Source organism: Colobus angolensis, unplaced genomic scaffold (genome assembly GCF_000951035.1).
Source record: "Colobus angolensis palliatus isolate OR3802 unplaced genomic scaffold, Cang.pa_1.0 Scaffold224, whole genome shotgun sequence".
NCBI classification, from domain to species: domain Eukaryota; kingdom Metazoa; phylum Chordata; class Mammalia; order Primates; family Cercopithecidae; genus Colobus; species Colobus angolensis.
In genome coordinates, this window is record NW_012115422.1 from 4,153,295 (window position 1) to 4,170,654 (window position 17,360).

The window sequence follows — 17,360 nt, forward strand, 5'->3', positions numbered from 1 at the left end:
GCCTCCCAAAGTGCTGGGATTACAGGCTTGAGCCACCGCGCCCGGCCTAGAATAACACTTTTGAAGGGCTATTCTTCACAACAGGTAAATAGTACCTTGTAGGAGCCAGGCCTCTCCTTAACATTTGTGGGGCCAAGGGCAAGAGTACAAATGGAGGCCCATATTCCATGTGTCTAATGATATAAAAGTTATAAGTCAAACTGTTAAATAAAATACGTTCTATTTTCCTACCTTGATAACTCTATCTTCCAAAAGACCTGAAGGTCAGGTTTGAATGTGCAATGCTTGGACTCCTTGGAGTTCTGCACCAGGACGGCGAGGCATAGAGAGAGCTGGACTCCAACGTGAAACATTCCCCCTCTTCCCATCTTTGACTCTGAATGAGAAGGCCCCCTCATGCATGCATGTAGATGCCCCAGTTGACACATCAACACCCTGTGCATGCCTCTTCAAATAGGCTACCCTTGGCTACCACTCAGGCTGACCATACACACTAGTGGCATGGTTTGCCCTTGGGAGGATGGGCCTGGAAGTGGGCTTGGGGCATTTAAGCAAGGAATTCTGAGGTGGTCCAAGTTATCCAGAGTGTGGTCTAGAAGGGAGCAATGTGGTAATGTGGTTCTGAGGGGACACATCCCCTGGGGTGCCACAGTCTCCTCACCCTATAGTGAGGGGTGCAGCCACAGAGGGTCAAAGCAGGGCCTTCTAAAAGCCTAAAGGCAGTACCAGCAGGAGCTGGTATGTGGAATGTGAGTATTAGCATAAGACACGGAATCCTGGCACACACCTCAGGCCTGCTTCAGCAGGAGGAAGGAGGCCGGATCAGACTTGTCCAGTCAGGGAAGATGGATCATGCTCACTCACCCTGGAGGGGTCACAGAAGTTTATCAATTCCTGGCAAAACAGAACAGCCCAATCTGGGAGAGCCTGCCCAGATCTGAGTGCCAGTTTAGTTAATGATTTAAAGGGGCATTTACCTTTTCACCCTATGGGGAAAGTATTTGGAAGATTCTGGTGTTATTCTGAACTTTCTGTTTGTGCTCCTCCTTATGACCCCTGCTCCCTCCTCCACTGTTCTCACAGTGCCAGGGGCCATCAGTCCTCGCTCGCTTGCCTTCCTCTCAGCCAGTAACCTCCATAAGGATTTCAGCAATAATCCTGATAGGTGCCCTCATGCATTTGGTTCTTCATCCATTCCTGTCTTCCAAATCTCTATCCCTCAGTGAAATCCACCATGTACTTTCTGTTTCTGCTCCGAAGCAAAAGATATTGCTGAAAATTAAATTAAAAATGTAAAAATCTGACCCAAGCCAGTATCAGCTCACTGGTCCCAGCTGAGCCTTTACTACTCCCAGGTAATTCTCCGATTTTTCAAAATTTCCTTCCTTCCACATTCCTCACTTTTCCTTTTCTAAATCCTTCCTGTTTCCCTCAAGCCCCAGTCCCACCTCTGCATGCAACTTTCTCCTTTTGCTTAATAGAAGAAATCAAGATTCTCCAATGCGGGTGTTCTCTCATTGCTTTTTCTCAACTGAGAAATACTTAAAGATTATATCTCTTTTTCTGTTTCATTTCAGAGAAGGAAGAGTAACTTCTCCTTTCCACAGTTTGTTTTCCTCTTGGGTCCTGCATCCTATGGACTCCTATTTCCTGTAAACATTGCACCATGCATGGCCCCTGCACTTTTACCCCCACCCACCCCGAGTCTGTCAGCCCCATCCTGGCTCATTTCTATCCCTGATGAGCCTAGATGCCATTGTCTATCACTTTGAACATTCTTTTCACAAAATCACCCATCATTTCACCCCTTGATCCTTCTGCCCCATCGTCTCAGAAATCCCAAGTCTTGGATCAACCTACCACCCATTTTCTCAGCTCTTACCATTGGCAGCCCAAGTTTTTAAAGAAAATCACACACAATTATTTCTCTTCTACTTGAGCTCTGGGCTGTCAACCTGCGCCTTTACCCCCATCAACACGCACATACCTAGACAAACACGCACACACCCCACCTGGCTCTTTTGTCAGTAGAGTGGAAAGCAAATTAATGATTGTGGAGATTGACTGACACTGAGAGGGACCCAGGCTCTACATTACACAGTTTAAATACTAGTGCCCATACCAATTTTGGTCTCTAACCTGTTAGACTCTCAGGTGATTATAATCCTTATACTGGTCTTTCTCTGCTTAATTCTCTTTCATACTTCCCTTGGTAATAACTCTAATCCTATGGAACTCTCAACCCATACCCTTTTTTCTCTCCTCTTCTTTTCTTTATTTCTCCTTTTGCATTCACCAAATCTTGACCATGCCCTATATTCCTCTTTCTCTTCTACTCCAATCCAATCGATTCTCACATCCTATCGATTTTCCCTCCCAAACATCTCCTAAACCCACCCCCTCCTCTTCATTTTGTCATTTTCTTTTTCTTTTTAAAAAATTTCTATTTTGTAGAGACAGGGTCCCACTATGTTGCCCAAGCTGGTCTTGAACTCCTGGCTTCAAGCAATCCTCCCACCTGGGCCTCCAAAGTCCTGGGATTCAGGTCATTTTATCATTTTCTTAACTCAGGCCTTCATCATCTCTGCCTGGCCTTGTTCAATTGTCTATTAAATGGAAGTCCCTGATACTAGCTTCATCTTTCTCCAATTCATCCTCTATAGTCCTCTCAGAGTGATATTGCCTAGAAAAGGGAAGTAGAGGCTAGTTGGGGGTGAGAGAGTGGGAGGAAGGGAGGGTCAAAAGAGAGGAAGACCCAATATCTGGAAACCAAAGAGGAACACTGAATGGCAAATAGAAACGTCTGCCATTTAAAGCTTCCTTTATGTCTCCTCATAAAATTGTTGGTCAAATCCACACTGCTCACCTCTGCTCTGTGGAGTTGATTTGCTTTTGGGGAAACACAATAAAGTACTAAGTCCTGCTATAAGTGCACATGAAGCCAGCACCTGGCTTGCACATTCAATTTTTCTTCATTCATTCACTTGTTATTGAACAATATTTGTTGAGTACCTATCAGGTGTCAGACACATGCTAGTGCTGGAGAATGAACACTGATTGAGACAGATATTCTTTTCTTAAAAGCATTAATAGTCAAGTGGAAAAACAAACAAAAAAGTTAGAATATGATAAGTGCTATGATATGAGAAGGTTATGGGTGCGCATAGTGGGGACAAATCAAAGTCAGAGGTAGGAGAGAGGTCAAGGAGGACTTAGGGAAGAGGTGGTGTTTAACCGGAGATCAGAGGATGTGCAGGAATTAGCCAGGTGTAGGGAAAAGTTGAAGAGAATCTTCTAGGAATGTGAGAAAGTCCAGAGGCAACAGAGTATGGTGAACCCACGGAACTGAAAGAAAGGAAATTGTGGCAAATGAGGTGGGAAAGGTCATCTGTAAACAGATCTTAGCTTGTAAATCAAGTTTACAAGTTTAGACTTCATCCTAAAGGCAATGGGGAAGCTACAGATGGCTTTAAGCAGGTGAAAAACCTGTTCAGATTTATGATTTGGAAAGAACACATGACAGGATAATATGAGAAGTATTAATGGAATGTATTCTCTCCACTCATTTCTCTACTTGGGCTCTGGGCTGCCCATCTGCTCCTTGCCCCCCACCAACATACACATACATAGACAAACACGCACACACTCCACCTGACTCTTTTGCCAGGAGAGTGGAAAGCAAATTAATGATTGTGGAGATCGTCTGCTGCTGAGAGAAATCCAGACTCTACATTGCACAATTTAAATACAAAGGGCTCCGCACTTTAACTCAGAGATGAAACAATTAAAATGAAACCAACTCATACAAATATGTAAATGTGAATTGTTTTTTCACCTCTATGCTGTGAGAGGAGAAGAAATGATCTGACATGAAGGCAGATGTGCAGGGCAAAAGGAAGGAATGTTCCTGGACTGTTCTGGCATTATGGGGGACATGGCTGCTCCTTTGTGAGATGAAGCTACATTGGACCTGCAGGACCACCCAGACAGCCCATCCCCACCTTTCAAAGCCAGCAAGATCCGGTACCCTAGACAGCACACTGGGGCCTGCCTATGCTGAGACAATGGGCAACAATGGCATTAGCGGCTCAGGCTAGCTTTAGAGTCACTCCAGAAATGACTAGATGGACAGCTCCCCCAGCCCCACTCGCTACTCACACATGGACCTCCATCTTCTTCCCTACTTCCCTTGGCTGGCCAGCCCCAGGGGCCCCAAGAGTAAGAGGCAAGAACAGGGGAAGGAAGGTTTGAAACTGAATTCTGAACTGATGTATTTATGGAATCTCAGTTGACAAATCACTGAATTCATTTAAGATAATCTAGATGAAGTTGTCCACCAGGAGGAAGGTTGGAGGTTCAGATTCCAAAATCAAACTCCAGGAAAAAACATTCTATGACTGCACACATGAGGGTTTGTGGACTCTTGCATCTGTGAGACTCCTTGCTCATTACACTCACATGGCTACTGCATGGTGAATGGTTTGAGATGAAGACTGGAAACTGGGGTTTAGGTGAGACCTGATGAGAGTAGAGGGGAAGGAGACAAGAAAAAAGGTAGGAAAGGTATTCAGGTGGCAGGATCAAGAGTTCCTGGTGATGCAATTGGACATGAGGTATCATGAAGAGAGCAGTAAGGAATGATACACAAATGTCTAGCTGCAGCAATGAGTCCATGACAGTGCTTGCTACCTCCAGAGGGAACTCAGGAGGAGATACACAGATTTGAAGAGAAAATGAGTTCAGTTTGAGTTTAAGATGCCTGTGGAACTTAAAGGGTCTGAAGCTCAAGAGAAGGGTTGGAGATGGAGAGAGCTATCTGGGAGCAGGTAGATGGTGCCATAGATACTCAGGAAAGAGAAAGTATCAAAAAGGAGGATATGTTAAATGCTGTCATCAGGTCAAATAAGGAGAGAACTGAAAAGTGCCCCTTGAATTTAGCTACACGGAGATCATGGGTTATTTTGGAGAGAGGAATTTTGGAGAGTGAGTGGGAGGTGAGGAAGTTAAAACAGTGAGTGGACAATTTTTCCAAGAAGTTTAGCTGGCAAGAGAAGAGAGGACGGTAGATGGAAGAGGATGTGGCTTTTTTAGTCTGAGAAGGGAAGAGCCAGTGGAGAGGAAGAGGTTGAATACAAAGGTAGGAGTATGAAGGAATAACTGAGAGAGTGAGGTCAATGAGAAGTCAGAGAGAGATGGAACCCAGAGCATCAGGCCAAGAGATTGGCCTTGGATGGAGGCAGGGGGAGTTTTTCTGTTATAATAAGAGGCAAGGTCAAAAAAATGTGTAAAGATGCAAGTAAGTTTAAAGGTCGTAGGTGGCTGTGGTGGCTCATGCCTGTAATGCCAGCACTTTGGGAGGCCGAGGCAGGTGGATTGCTTGAGCCCAGCAGTTTGAGACCAGCCTGGACAACATGGGAAACCCCATCTCTACAAAAAATTTGCCAGGCATGGTGGCATGGGCTGGTAGTCCTAGCTACTCAGGAGGCTGAGGTGGGAGGATCACCTGAACCCGGGAGGTTGAGGCTGCAGTTAGCCATGATCACGCCACTGCACTCCAGCCTGGGCGACAGAGTGAGACCCTGTCTCACACACACACACAAAAGTGTATAGGTTGTTATGGAGAACTGAGACTGCTCACATCTCATAACATCTACCCCCAACCAACTCTGATATGTGGGGGAAAAAAATCACCAACTGAGAATGAGAAGGTAGAGAGGCCAACACGTGGAGGTGCAAAAAGAGGCGAATCCTTGAAATAGCCCCTCTGGAGACTGAGAAAATGAGCAGGCCGGAGAATAGAGTAGGACTGCAGGCAGCAGTGAGGTCCCACCTGAGGTTGCTGAGCATAAATTTAAGGTAGACACAATCTGTGTGACAGGGTGATTTTTTCCTCCAGTGCCCAACAGCTTAGGTAAAGGAATGGCCAAGACAGACAGCTGGATTCAGGGTACACACTCTAAAATTTGTCAGGCAGATAAAACAGAATAATAATGAATTAATGGAGTTGAGAACACTGGTCAGAGGCCAATGTTATCAGCCATGGAGTCCTTCCTCAGTAGAGAAGGAACAGGGGACAGTAAGCAGATTATAGATAAGGGGAAAGGAGAAAGCAGAAAGACTGCAGATCTTAATAAGTTTGGAAAATAAACATGGTGAAAATAACCAAATGAAAAGAACTGGAGGACTCAAAAGTCACGGGTTCAGAGGTGCTGTGGTTTCTTGATTACATGGCCTAGGGGTGGCCGTGGGATTGAGTGATTGAAGCACAGTGGAGAAGGTAATTGGAAATGGAATCAAGAAACTGAGAAGTCAGGTATGTTTCATGCAAATACCTAGATAGCTAAACAGGGGGAGGGATAACATTAGGAGAAATACCTACTGTAAATGATGAGTTAATGGGTACAGCACACCAAAGTGGCACATGTATACGTATGTAACAAACCTGCATGTTGTGCACACGTACCCTATAACTTAAAGTATAATAATAATAAAAAAAGGTCATTGAAGAGGCTGGGTGTATCAGGGAGTTTGCTGATGATGGAATGAGATTCCCAAGGTCATAGAGGAAAAGTTTCAGAGGAAAGGGAATGTAAGAGATATAAGAAAAAAATTTTTCCTAATCTCACATACTCAACGAATATAACACTTCTGGTCACCAAAACGTGTGGAGGTTTTCCTCCACCTACAACCAATTCTTCAGGGGACATAATTATCCTATAATTTAACACAATTATCCTATAATCACTATCTACCTGGAGATAGCATTAGATCCCACAGGCGGAAGACTCAGTCTCCCAAGATTGCTTCCACTTCAGATGCCAATTCCAATGTTTCAGTATTGTTACCTATACTTCTGACTGACTGGTTATAAATTAGGGGTTCCCATGAGGATTCCACTTCTCAGGTTCAATGAGTTTGTTAGAGCAGCTCACAGAACTCAGGCAATCACTGCTTACATTCATCACAAAGCATGTGATGTGGTTTGGATCTGTGTCCCCACCCAAATCTCGCACTGAACTGTAATCCTCAGTGCTGGAGATGGGGCCTGGTGGGAGGTGACTGGACCATGGGGTGGATTTCCTCCCTGCTGCTGCTCTTGTGACAGTGAGTGCTTTCAAGATCTGGTTGTTTAAAAGCGTCTCCCCACTCTCTCTTCTGCTCTGGTTATGTAAGATGTAAGATGTGTGTGTTTCTTCTCCTTCCACCATAATTGTAAGTTTCCTGAGGACTCTTCAGAAGCAGAAGCTGCTATGCTTCCTGAACAGCCTGCTGAACTGTGAGCTGATTAAACCTCTTTTTTTTTTTTTTTAATTATAAATCATCCAGCAGCGAGAAGGGACTAATACAGGATATTACAAAGGATATAGATAAATAGCCAGATGGAAGAGATGCATAGGGCGAGGGATAGGGGAAGAGGCATGAAGCTTCCCTGCCCTTCATAGACATTCCACCCTCCAGGTACCTCTACATGTTCAGCAACCTGGAAGCTCTCAGAACTCTGTCCTTTGGGTTTTTACAGAAGCTTTATTAGATAGGCATGATTAATTACATCATTGGCCATTGGTAATCAACTCTACTTTCAGCCCCTCTACCCTCCCTAGAAGTTGGAGGGTAAGGCTGAAAGTCCCATCCCTCTAATCATGCCTTGGTCTTTCTGGTGACCAGCCCCCATCTTGAAGCTATGTAGGGCTCCCCAGCTACCAATGTCTTATTAGCATACCAAAGACACTCTTATCACTCTGGGGAGTCCAAGGGTTTTAAGAGTGTGTGCCAGGAACCAGGGGAAGAGATCAAATATATATTTCTTTTCCTTTTTTTTTTTTTTTTTTTTGAGTCACTCTGTTACCCAAGCTGGAATGCAGTGGCGCAATCTCAGCTCACTGCAACCTCTGCCCCCTGGGTTCAAGTGATTCTCCTACCTCAGCCTCTGGAGTAGCTGAGATGACAGGCTCCTGGCACCGCGCCCAGCTAATTTTTGTATTTTTAGTAGAGACAGGGTTTCGCCATGTTGGCCAGGCTGGTCTTGAACTCCTGACCTTGTGATCCATCTGCCTTGGCCTCCCAAAGTGCTGGAATTATAGGCATGAGCCACTGCGCTCGGCCCCAAATATTTATTTCTTGTCACAATATCACAGGGTGGAATGGAAAACTGAGTCTAGTATGAGGATGAGAGTTCACAAGAGGATAACTCATTGAAAGAACCTCCCCTCTTGGATACACATTAAGGATACTCAGGGTCTGAGGGATGGTGGGTTTAGTAGGCTGCACAGATGCAGAATTAGTGGGAATGGAAGAACATTTAGGTCTCTTAGCCTTCAGCTTTGTCCTAGGTGTGTCATACTTCCAAGGCTCCTGAGTCTCTGGAAGGAGTGGGCTGAGTATTGATTCCAGGGATAGGTTCAGAGCTGAGGGTTGCTGGTCTGCAGCACTGGACTGGTGTTGTCTTTGAGATGAATGCAGGCCTGTCCCAGCTCCTTCATTCCCTCATATGCCATACTGTCTCAGTACCTCTCTGCCTGTTCATTTTAGGGCTTGATTTTATCTCTAAACTTAGAGTCCAGGAAAAAGTATTCAGTATCCTTAGAGCACTAGGAGTTGCGTTGGCAAAGGCAGATAGCCTGACCCATTATAGTATTAACTAATTTCAACCCACACTAATTATCAAAGGTATTCATTTAAGGAAAGATGTGGTGTTTAGAGTAATCATATGGAAAAACTGCTTTCATTAAAAAAAAAAAAAAAAGGAGTCGGGTGCAGTGGCTCACGCCTGTAATCTCAGCACTTTGGGAAGCCAAGGCGGGCAGATCACGAGGTCAGGAGTTTGAGACCAGTCTGACCAACATGGTGAAACCCCGTCTCTACTAAAAATACAAAAATTAGCCAGGTGTGGTAGTACATGCCTGTAATCCCAGCTACTCAGGAGGCTGGCTGAGGCAGGAGAATTACTTGAACCCAGGAGGTGGAGGTTGCAGTGAGCCAAGATCACACCATTGCACTCCAGCCTGGGTGACAGAGCAAGATTCCATCTCAAAAAACAAAAAACAAAACAAAAAAAAGAGGATAGAGATAGAATTGAAAAGTTCTCTGGCACATCAAATATTGATTTTTTTCTTAAATATGAAAGATTCACTTAGTTTTTTGTTTTGGCCTCGGGTTGGTTTATTTATGTACTATATTTGTTTTTATTCCCATGGTGATCTTCTTTTTTTTAAATTTTTTTCCTGAAGTGCAGTGGTGCCATCTTGGCTCACCGCAACCTCGGCCTCCAGGGTTCAAGTGATTCTTGCGCCTCAGCCTCCTGAGTAGCTAGGATTACAGGAGCACACCACCACGTCTCGCTAATTTTTTGTATTTTTAGTAGAGACAGGGTTTCACCATGTTGGCTAGGCTGGTCTTGAACTCCTCACCTCAAATGATCCACCCACCTCAGCCTCCCAAAGTGCTGGGATTAAAGGGGTGAGCCACCGCACCCGGCCCCATGGCGATCTTTTGCTGTTGCTGCTTAAAAGACACAGGTCACCTTTTAGTTTCTGTCCAGTTCAATACACATGAACAATTTAGTTTTCTTTAGAACACTCTTGAGCCCTTGAAACGTCATACATAAGGGGCCAGCTTTCTTATGTTTTCCCTGTCAGCAGATTTTGTTAAGAACATCTTGCTGGTAGACACCATTTTATTAATGATGAGACTCAATGAACTCCTGAAGGGTAAGGTTTTTTTTTTTAAAAAGATCTTTTGATGGGGTTTGCTGTAAACCTCAAAGGTCTTCTCTTTATGTCTGTTCTACTCCTTTTCTCTTGCATTATTAATTCTCCCATAAATTGCATACTTCTAATGAAGTGTTAGCTTCATGCTGACTTCCTAAGTTTCAGGGTAGCATCTGGTGACATAGGGATCATTTTACAGCAGCGTCACAGCATCAGTTGACAAGAAGGTCAGTAAATAGCATTGTTATGGATCTTAAATGAATCCAACACTTATAGCAAACCAGGTGGCGTGGAGTTTGGCTGTATCAGATGTGCAGGGTAATGATGCAAATGACCATGCTTACACAACCCCTCTGCATGACTTAGGAACAATGCCTACATTATCTTTAAGATACAGAAAACACAAGTAACATGTAAGAGACGCTGTTTAGAGTCAGTTCTCTTGTTCACTAGTATCAGTGTGTCGTTAGTCATTCTTTGTATTCCCATGTAACTGATTAAATCTATTTGGGAAAAAGTGTCAGCCATCGTATCTTAGATTCTGTTTCTTAAAAAAAAAACAAAAACAAAACGAAGGGTGAGTTGGGGGAGGGCTGTTGATGGCAGTTTGCTGCTGCTGAGTCCGGCCTACTGTTTCTGGCATTTTTTCATCTGTGCTGCCATCTAGAGAGGAGAATTAGAAACACGCAAAAATAAAGCCCCAAGATGGAGTTCAGAGAAAGTGGATATTTATTTGTAGAAAACTGGAAGAAACATCATGAGATTTGGGACTATAATTTTATGTTTTTCTCTTCTTTCTCTCTGTCCCTCCAAGATCCAAAACAGGACTTGGATATCTGTTTCTCAGTTTTTATGAGGACATTCCAAGCATTGCTGAGAAGCCATTTCCTGGATTCGAACTGACTTCTTACATACCTAAAATTCAATTGTATAAACTTTCCGGGACCGCTAAATTGTCAGGAAGTGGTCTCACTTTTCTATAGTTAAAACATTGCTGGAAATGCTCACATTCCCAGTCCTGTAGGATTTGGAAATAAAACGGCAGCCTTTTGTGTGTGAATGAACAAGAGAAAGAAGTCCTTTCAACACAGTGGAGCAGTTCCCTGAAGTCTGTGCCTTCCACAGAATCTACCACATCTGTGGGATGTTTATAGGTGAAACGTTGGTCAAATGAATTTGGGGACTACAAGGTAAAACAATGTTAAGCAGCTTTAATTTACCAGTATGCACCGCCAACTTGCAAGAGAGGAAAATGCTGGGCAAGCTTTTTTTTTTTTTTTTTTGAGACGGAGTCTCACTCTGTCGCCCAGGCTGGAGTGCTGTGGCCGGATCTCAGCTCACTGCAAGCTCCGCCTCCCGGGTTCACGCCATTCTCCTACCTCAGCCTCCGGAGTAGCTGGGAGACTACAGGCGCCCGCCACTTCGCCTGGCTAGTTTTTTGTATTTTTTAGTAGAGACGGGGTTTCACCGTGTTCATCAGGATGGTCTCGATCTCCTGACCTCGTGACTCGGCCTCCCAAAGTGCTGGGATTACAGGCTTGAGCCACCGCGCCCGGCCTGGGCAAGCTTTCCCAAACTTGTTTGACCTTTAAACCCCGGGCTTTTCATAGACCTGGTGTTGTGTGGCACTTACATTCGGAGCTATTACAACAGGGAAAGGACGTTAGCCTGCTGCATGTACACCATGCACAAACACCAGTCCTCCCTGACCCCATCCTATTCCTTCTCTCTGTGTCTCAATATTTTTGAAGTTTTGTTTTGGTTTGAGTAGAGATTGGGGAATTTAACTACTTTTTTCCTCTAGCAGGATTGTAACAGGAGTATGATCTGTTTGATACTTGCTACTCCCAGGTAAAACAAAGTAAGTTTACCTACAACATACGCCAAATTTTCTCTCTCAGCTTACATGTCAAAAAGCACATAGTAAGATAGTCTTTTTACTCAGCACACATTTAGTGTGCTCTAATTCTGTGTGAGGTACCACTGGGAAGGGAGAACAGAGGGAAATAAAATATGATCCTTGACTTAGTCAAATCATTAAATAGATGGAGTGATAAGTTTATACACAGATTACTACAAGATCCCTTATACAGACAAATAATGGTCATACTAGATTTAGTCATCATAACTGAAATAATGGGGCTTATTTTATTTGGAGCAAGGCCATGGAAACTATCCATGGAAAAAGAAACTAACAGCCTTACAGAAACTCTGTTGTAGGGGCATCCATTGTTAGAGCATTTCACCTTATTTGAAAAAAGGAAAAAGTCAATGGCAAAGAATATCTGTCTGTATTAATGCTGGAAAGTGACATTCTTGATGAAACTAAGTGAACAATATTAATAATGCTTCTGTTTTGATAATTTTTCTGCATTTTAGGAGATGGACCATATAACTAATATTTTTGACTCAAAAAGTAATGTCTCTAGGTATTATAAAGATATGATCCCTTACAAGGGATACATATTATTTCCACTTCATGAAAGCAACAGGGGCTCAGAGAATTCATTTGTTTAATAGCTTGTAAAGGGCAGGCTTGGAATTCAAATCCAGTTCTATCTGGCCCCAAATTGTTATCTGTGTCTCCCTTTTTGTGGGGCAGAGTAATTTTAGAAAATGTTTGCATACTCTCTGATTTCTATAGCCTAAAAATATGATGCCAAAGCAAAATGAGGTAAACAGCTTTCCTGAGCTTTAGAGAATTACACATACACAAATAGGAGACTGCAAGCTTTGTGAGAGCAGAAACCTCAAGGTCATATCTATTCTCTTTGCCACACTAAGCCCAGCGCTTAGCACATACCTGGCATATAGATCCTCAATAAAGATTTGCTCAATGTCGCGCATATGAATGACAGTGTTTGGGATTAGGTGGTAGGCACTCATGAAAACTTTCCATATCTTCTTGTATTTTTTGCAAGATAGCTCACAGTTTTGAATCTGCAAGGGAGAAATAAGATAAAGGTTAATACAGGCCATTTGAAAGTATGCCTTACCTCCTTATGAAATGGTCTGAATCTGATCAAGGGCAATTTTCACATTTGTGATTGTACTTTCCAGTTAAAATTCATAATTAATTAATCATATTGTGAGTCAATTTGTGGATGATTGAGAACCTTTCCCTGCATAGTTGTTTGGTCATTCCCCAACAAATTCATTCCCTGAAAATGGCTAAAAAAATTAGGCTTGAAGTAAAACTAGATTTGAAGGCAACGACTAAATCTTCCTTATATCTGTATTCCTAGAATTTTGCTTTATAATAAGAGCACAATATATTTTGAAAAAGAAGGAAGAAAAAAGAAATCAAGGGTAGCAAAAAGGAAGAAAAATGAGAGTTAGGAATCTTGGATTTTAGCCTTGGGTTGACAATGTGAACTTGGGCCAGTCATTTCTTCATTTTGTTTCTCAATTTCCCTTTTTGGAAGCCAGAGGTGTTGACCTAGTTGACCACTGAGGCATCTCCAGATTCTAATTGCCTGTGGAAGAAAGAGACTGGGGTCATTCTTGGTATAACCATGCCCATGCTACCTTGTGTCCACTAGGGGGCACTGTAGTACTAGTGTAGTGGCCTCCATCTTCCAATTTATTCAATTCTGTTGACAGTTTTTTTCCTGTTTTAGTCCCCTGGAAAACATTCTTTAACTTTCAAACTAAAATTTACACTACAAAGTATGAGATTTAATTTGGTACGGAAAGCTGGATAAACATAGGAAGAAGGTAGTTCAATGATTAAAAGAGAAATTAGGGCTGGGTGTGGTGGCTCCCGCTTGTAATCCCAGCACTTTGGGAGGCCGAGGCGGGCGGATCACGAGGCTAGGAGATCGAGACCGTCCTGGTTAACATGGTGAAACCCCGTCTCTACTAAAAATACAAAAAAAGTAGCTGGGCATGGTGGCGGGCGCCTGTAGTCCCAGCTACTCGGGAGGCTGAGGCAGGAGAATGGCGTGAACCTGGGAGGCAGAGCTTGCAGTGAGCCGAGATCACGCCACTGCACTCGAGCCTAGGGGACAGAGTGAGACTCCATCAAAAATAAATAAATAAATAAATAAATAAATAAATAAATAAAATAAAATAAAAGAGAAATTAGAATCATAGAGCTATTTGCATAGTTAGGTTATAAGATGTTAAGATTTTCTGTGGTACAAAAAGGGAGCTTTGAAACTCTTAAAGAAAACAAAGTGGAAAAAATTGTAATTCCTAGAATAACAAAAACATAAACTTAATAAGTATGTCAAATCTATGTGAAGACAACTATAAAATTGCCAAGGCTTAAATAGAGATATACCATGTTCTTGGATAAGAAGACTTGGCATTTAAAAAATTTAAAATTATTCCCCAAATATATTCATAAATATAATACAATTCCAGTGGAAATGACAACGGAATATTTTTTTGAAACTTTACAGAAGAGTTCTGAAATTCATTGAGAAAAATTAAACTGAAAAGAGTTAAGAAAAAAAGACAACCATTTGAGAGGAAGGAGGATTTGAACTGCCAGATTTTTTTTTAAAGATAATACAACTGAAATTAAAACAGTAGCATAATGACAGCAAAATTAACAAACAAGCCAATAAAACAGTGAGTCCAGAAACAAACCCAAGGATGGTGTCCTGGATGTGTGTGTTTGTCTGGTGTTTGTGTGCTTTAGTATTTGGCATCTCAACACTTTTCCTGTTACAGAAACTGAAAAAAGGCATATCTTCCTCTTCTAGACAGCAAGGACATCAGCACATAACTGGTTTGTCCAGTGGGATTCCCACACTGAATCCAGAAGGAGTGATGCAAAGATGCAGAGACCATCAAGCTATCCACCAAGACAGTGACGATGTCAGTAATTCAGAAGAGAACGTCTGGTGGTGGCACTGTCCTTAGTTTCTATTTAGGCTCTTCCTATAACAGTTCTGCACCAAGTTCTGGCAGCATTCTAATCAGACTATTTCTACAGTGGTCCTTGGCTGGTTCATCTGCTGCCAGCCTCCTTTGGCTCCTGTCTGATTTCTGAGACTGATTTTTAACTTTCCCATAGAATTTTGTATATAGATACTGTTACTCTTTCAATAAATTCCATTATACTTAATCTACCTAAAATTGGTTACTAATGCTTGCAAATAGAAATTCTGACTTGTACAGAAACTGGTAATGGGGATTCAGTTACAAACAGCAGACTTTCAGGGAAATCAGGAGAATCTGGTATGCAGACTCATTGTGTTTGAAGATAATAAAAACCAATTAATATTCAAAGATGAGACTCTGGAAACCCACAGCCTGTAGTAGTAAAATAGCTAATGAAATTAATGCCTGTGAGGATTAGGATTGAGTTGGGTATTAAAGACAAGACCGTGGGGGACAGAATTGCTGTTTTCACAGAACAGTATGAAGGAAATGAGGAATTCAAGAGCTGGGTGCTAAGGCTAGCTGTTTCATTTGAAGACATTAACAAATGAAAATCTCTAAATTCTCATCTTAAAACATGAACTGAAACCCAAGTATGAATTTGTTAAAAGAAACTTTTATAGCCCCAGGAGGGAGATAGCTATAAACCAATATTTGTTCTTGTCAATTGCTGATTTGCAAGTCAGTCAAATTCACCTCCTTACCTGGGGTCTTAGAAGAGCATGTGTTAAAGTGCTGATTCCGAAAGAGTAAGACCTTTAAAGTTAAAATGCTATATAGGAGAGAATTTGAAGAATGCAGAGACTCCTTGCCCCCAAACTCAGCCTTCTTTGCGGGCTGAAGCTTTTACGTATAAAGCTATTTCTCCTGTGTTTGAAGAGGCTGAAACTCCCTAGTTTGAGGGAGTTACCTTATAAGAGGTTCTCTTATATCCTACTCTTACTCTGCACTATCTCCAGATCTGCAATTAGAGTCAAATTCGCTGGGCGCGGTGGCTCACACCTGTAATCCCAGCACTTTGGGAGGCTGAGATGGGCGGATCACCTGAGGTCAGGAGTTTGAGACCAGCCTGGCCAATATGGCGAAACCCTGTCTCTACTAAAAAATACAAAAATTAGCCAGGGATGATGGCGGGTGCCTGTAATCCCAGCTACTCGCGAGGCTGAGGCAGGGATAATTGCTTGAACCCAGGAGGTGGAGGTTGTGGTGAGCCAAGATCACGCCACTGTACTCCAGCCTGGGCGACAGAGCAAGACTGTGTCCCCCGCCCCAATCCCCCAGAAAATTCTAGTGTGCTTCAAGAGGCCAGTTTACAAAGTGAAGCTTAGTAAGCTATGTATCAAGCAACAAAGGAATGGAAGAACTTTGCTAATTAATCTGTGGGATGTGAGTTAGAATAGATTTTAAGAATGTTGAATGAAGAAGAGGACACAATTTGAGACTGGGTTGAATTTACTAATAGGGCTTACAAGAGATTCTGGATTATTCTAGTTCGAGAAGCTAGGAATAATTCTGTTTGCTCTGCTAAATGTTCATCAAAATTTAGACTGAGGGGTGAGTCATACAAAATAAAGTTGAGACACAAATGTCTTAGGTAAAATGTAAAGGAACACATTTTTAAATTTTAGGAGACAGGAATGCTGGATTAGATTTGTCATATCTGAACCAACCACCCACCTCAATTGTGTCTTCCAAAAAAGGATCTAGCCAGGTGCAGTGGCTCACACCTGTCCCAGCTACTTGGGAGGCTGAAGTGGGAGGATCACTTCACCCAGGAGTTTGAGGCCAGCCTGGGCAACATATCAAGACCCTGTCTCTAATTAAAATAAAAATGATAAAAAGGTCCAGAAAACACTCTTTACAAAGGCCTTGAGAAACAAATCTATGAGGGAAGGGTCAGCATATTTGAAACGTGATTTAGAGAACATTTCATGTAGACCAGCGATGATGCTGAAAAGAGGTTACAGTTGAATTTGGCTTACTGAGTTTCAGAGGGATGGAAGGATCCCAGAGCGACATGGTCTAGATAGCACATTTGCATGGGGCTAAGTTGAAAGGTAGTAGGGTCAGTGTGAAAATCAGAATGCTCTGACTCATGGATTCATGGGAGGTGACTAACTGATCATGGAGTCCCCAGGACTGAAATAAATAAGAAGTCACTAAGGTCCTACTTGATTTGTATAGCAAACAAGCAAACAAACACAAAACCTTCATGTCTAGAAAAGAGAGACAGTATCCAATTTCCAGATGCAAATCAGTTCTCAGACACAGTTAAAGGAAATCTGAATACCCTCAAGGAAGTGCCTACTTGAATCTACCTCCTGGAATACAAAGGGACTTGTGGCCATTTATTAGGACAGTTGTGAATGATGAAGCAGAAATAGTTCACTTTCATCTGGTACAGACAAGAATATAGCTTTACCTTCTTGCCACAGGATTACATCACCTTTTGGACCTTGGGTCGCAATGAAGTCAGCAGAAAGCTTCTTATTTCCTCATCTCACATGATATCAGATTATTCATCCTATACAGGTGGGGACAAAAGAGTAGAAAGCAATAAATTCCTTGGACACCTTGAAAAAGACATGTGAGAGCTCGAGTGGGAATTTTTCAAAGGTCCAGTGGTCTACAGAACATGTTTGGCTGTAATTCTAAAGTGAGAGATAAACTGTTGTACCTGAGCTCCTTACCAATATGAAGAGGCACTATTTTGGTGGAACTCTTTGGATTTTAGAGGCTTGCTACTAGGTCCCAGTGGAA

The 17,360-nt window shown here is 42.5% G+C and overlaps 1 long non-coding RNA gene across 1 annotated transcript in view; it reads right to left on the reverse strand.

Annotated features, from left to right (window-relative positions):
- Positions 1–17,059, reverse strand: part of LOC105513179 — a 29,399-nt gene extending 12,340 nt beyond the window's left edge. Inside the window, exons 1-3 of the long non-coding RNA XR_001001958.1 lie at positions 17,023–17,059; positions 12,511–12,647; positions 978–1,272 (exon numbers count right to left, since the gene is read on the reverse strand). This is a non-coding gene — a long non-coding RNA (uncharacterized LOC105513179). The remainder of the gene's footprint in view (positions 1–977; positions 1,273–12,510; positions 12,648–17,022) is intronic.
- Between the last annotated feature and the right edge of the window lie 301 nt (positions 17,060–17,360).